The sequence below is a fragment of the Helianthus annuus genome, chromosome 12 (assembly GCF_002127325.2).
Source record: "Helianthus annuus cultivar XRQ/B chromosome 12, HanXRQr2.0-SUNRISE, whole genome shotgun sequence".
Lineage (NCBI taxonomy): Eukaryota > Viridiplantae > Streptophyta > Magnoliopsida > Asterales > Asteraceae > Helianthus > Helianthus annuus.
The window spans coordinates 45,974,181-45,978,612 of record NC_035444.2 but is presented as its reverse complement, the minus strand read 5'-3'; positions in this window follow the sequence as shown (position 1 = coordinate 45,978,612).

Genomic DNA, 4,432 nt, shown 5'->3' with positions numbered 1-4,432 from the left:
AACGGAGTCATCTTCAACGGTCTCTTCCTCAAAGTTGGAAATGAAGGATTACACAATGGATGTTCATTTCCTCAACGGATAAATCTTCAGAAACGAAAATGAACTAACGGAGTCATCTTCAACGGTTGCTTCCTCAGAGTTGGAAATGAAGGATTTCACAACGGATGTTCATTTCCTCAACGGATAAATCTTCAGAAACGAAAATGAACTAACGGAGTCATTTTCAACGGTTGCTTCATCAGAGTTGGAAATGAAGGATTACACAACGGATGTTCATTTCCTCAACGGATAAATCTTCAGAAACGAAAATGAACTAACGGAGTCATCTTCAACGGTTGCTTCCTCAGAGTTGGAAATGAAGGATTTCACAACGGATGTTCATTTCCTCAACGGATAAATCTTCAGAAACGAAAATGAACTAACGGAGTCATTTTCAACGGTTGGTTCATCAGAGTTGGAAATGAATAGGGTTAACTCTAGACACATGACAGAACTTGCTGTGATTTCTGTGCACTAAATTCCATAATTATGTATGCATCCATAATTACGTAATCCCTTGCACAGTCTGCACAGTTTGTTTTGTAATGTTTTGGGGAAGGATATCAAACCTGTGATGAGGGTGACTAGACTTCCATCGGTTCCTTTTAATTAGATCGACAGGGGATCCTCTTGGTTAGGCCACCAAGGAGTCCTTTCAGCTATATCATCACATGATATCCCTAGCCAGATTTTTGGATCAATCTGTTTAGCTAGACCACTCAAGGGGTCTAATTATGAAGTAGTACTTTATAATCTGGGGGACTTAACTATAACATAGAAGTCCATTGAGGATTTTAAGTAATACCTTTGGGTATCCTACTATGAATCTCTTGTACAAGGATATGTAAGATTCTATGAGGATTTGGATAACATAATTTGGATCACACAACAACACATAAGGGAACACATAAGCACATAGTCACATAATTGTTTAACTTGATTATAATTTGTTATTAACTTGTTATTGATTGAATACGGGTATGGAAACCAATCGACGGGTCTCAATGTTCACTGGAATCTATCTGAGAGGATAGAAAGATCTCCTAAAATTCGATTTTTGATTATAAGGAATCACCACATTCGAATTAAGGTATACAACAATTAAAGACTTACAGGAAATCCTTAGGCACCCTATTAAGGATTTATAGTGGTACTTTGGGTATTCGTCTTGTGTTGTAACCTGCGCCTTGTACTTCGTTTCCTTAGAATAAACGGGTACTTAGGAATTTCGTGGAAGACGCAAGCGATTATAGAATGGGAGAATTTTGGGGGTAGTTTGTTCTTCAAGGAATACGGTTTTCCTGATTGTCGGTATTGTAAGGGATATGTCGTTTATATATGTAACCACACAATTACATTGTAATGTAAATGAAAGATTTATTTATAAACAACGATATCAACTGTTCCTTGGATCTTGACAACAAAAGAAACTAATACATAAGACATGATTATTTCTAAACGATGTTGTCTTCTAGTTAGTCAGATGCTCATCCCTGTGCTGGATTTGCATTAGCAAGCTTTGGGCAATTTCTTCGGAAATGACCCATCTCGCCACAGTTGAAACAAGAGCCTGGTAGAAAACGGCCTTGAGCAGGATTGTTGCCAGCTTGGTTTGGCGCAGCTGCAGTTGGGCAGACTCTTGCTGTGTGGCCTATAAGCCCACAAGTTTGGCATTTGCGGCACTGTACATTGGCGTGATGATGGAGACCACATTGGTTGCACAAAGGTGCAGTTCTGTAACAAACTGTCAATAAAATCGGTAATTAGGATAATAATTATCCAATAAGAAAACCTTAATTAAGACACCCAAGTAATTTGGCATAAACCCTGAAATTTCCGGAATAATCGGAATCAGGATCAGGGCCCCTAAAACTCAGGGGGGCTAAACCCTAATTGATATTTATCTCGAAATATACGTTGTCTAATTGAGAATTTTCGTTTGTGTATGAGTCACCGTGCCTATACCATTGAGAAGGCTAGTCTACAAGCTAGACCACACCCTTTACGGACCGTAAGGGTTGGTCCTTACGGACCGTAAGCTAACCGGTCACTTTACGGACCGTAAGGGTTGGGTCATACGGTCCGTAAGCGATGCGAAATTTCGACTATAAATAGCAGACATTGGCACTTGAACAGGGGTGCTAAAACTTCGATCAAATATTGTCTGTACGTTGAGATATCACTATTATACCACAATTAAACACACACGATCCCGAGACGCTGCCGCAATCAGGGTAATAACTCGATCGCTATTACGATTCAACGTCCGATCGATTATAACTATCCAACGATAATCCGGGTGCTGCTCAATTGAGCTTGTACTTTGATTATTCGTTGTGATTTCGACTTGAATATTAGAGTGCTGTTCGAATTCGGACTATGCTCTGTTATTCGTTGTGAATCCGATTGAATTATCGAGTATTGCACTGATTAATTGTTGTGAGGGTTTAATCTCGTGAATTGACGTAACTGCTGTATTAGTTACTAACCTGCCTGTGTGTGCATTGTGTTAAACTAGGTGTAATCAAGGCTAATCAGTAGGCATTATCTATTTGCTCGTTAATCTGCAATGTGAGTCATTCTTCTTTTTAAATTGTTTTCTCACCGTTTGTGAGTAAGTATTACAATACCTCAAACTATTTTCAAGGTTATAATTACAGGGATTAGTCTTTGTAATCACCAAATTACAGCTGGTATGTGGGGTATTGTGCACATTACTAATTGTATCACTCTATGTGAGTGAGTATCACTCTATGTGAGTGATTATTACTCTGTGTGAGTAAACCGTCACTATTAGGGCAACGGGACCCAATAGTGGTATGACCACAGTCACAGATCCGGTCGAGTGACAAATACCCATTCTTGATAATTGGATGATAGAAACATTGTAATCGCTCTTAATACTGTAAAATTATAACTAACGGGTCGTTTTAGAAAATGGAATGATTCACTCAGTATTTCCCCGCTGACAAAACCTTTTTCAAACATGTTTCAGGTGATCTGTGTGATCCAGGAAAAGTGCAGTAAAGCACTATCAAGCTCAGGGAAGTGGCTCATTGTAAATAAATAAAACATGTTTTGGAAAAATAAAGATTTCTGTGTGAAATCAACTTATTGTAAATTTTGGGATTTATCCCTTAAACTTTGTGTAATATACTAAACAAGTATTTTCCAGTGAAAAGATCCTGTTAATCAAAGACTTCCGCTGTCGCATAAAGTAAATACCACGAGTACCATCGGGAACTGCCTCGCGGCCTCCGACTCCGTCCAGGGTGGGTCGGGGAGCCGTGACAGTTGAAGGTGGTATCAGAGCTAAGAATTAATAACTATTGAGCCATTGATCGAGCCACTGATTAAGCCTAATACTAAATTAAGTATTTGACAAAATACTTAATTCTACTAGCTGTTATTCTGTGATTATTTGTGTTATTAACTGACTATTTGTTAATTACAGTATGGGTAAACAAAAGCTGTCTACCATATACCACAAACTAGATATTGCATCTTCTTCTAAAAATCCGGTAAATTTAGAAGAAGGAATCTTTGTCCGAAAGGCAAACTACGAGAATCCTCTTTCCCTAGAGAAAAGGGATTCGATACTTAAAAAGAGTCAGGAGAACAAGAAACCCCGAACCAAGAGAGTTAGGTTTAACCCAGAAGTCCAAGAATTGGGTAATAGTGCACCTTGGGAAGATAAAATAGACGAGAAATGGGCGAACCTTTATATGCTAGCTACCGTAGCAGAAAATGCAAATCTCTAAATATCTGATAAGTTAGGGCTAGTAAGAAAAATCACCACCCAGTAAATAAATAAAATCCCGGTGTGTTTATTTCCGTTGTTTCTGTACAAAGTAATATGCAATAAAACTTCAGTGTTTGTTTGTTAAACTTTGTTCCAAAGTTTGAACATTGCATTTTTTGCATATATGCTATGCAGCATGAATGAGATGTCGGAAGCTTTTCAGAATCTCAACTTATATCCAGTGCCTATCGAAGTCTCTCACGACTTTACTGGTTACATTGCTGACATAGAAGAACCCATGGAATTCCAAGCTCCACCGCTGGAAAAAGCCAAACCTAAAAAGAAGAGAAGATACGTAGGGTGGAGGAAAGTACGCCGTAGGAAACCTGCCACTAAGAGACTCCCTAAAATAGAAAATCCTGTGAGTGTGAGCAAGGGAAAGGAAATAGAAACTGGAGAAAGTTCGAAACCACCCGAAAAGGAAATAGGAATAGATCTGAAACAAAAGGGAATAGAGATTGGCGAAAGTTCTAAACAGCCAGAAGAACTTACATTCCAAGATGAAATAGACCGTCTATTAGGAAACTGTGAGGTCATAAGCCCAATCCGCACTAATTTGTATCCTTACCCGGCTACAGTCCAATTTCCTTT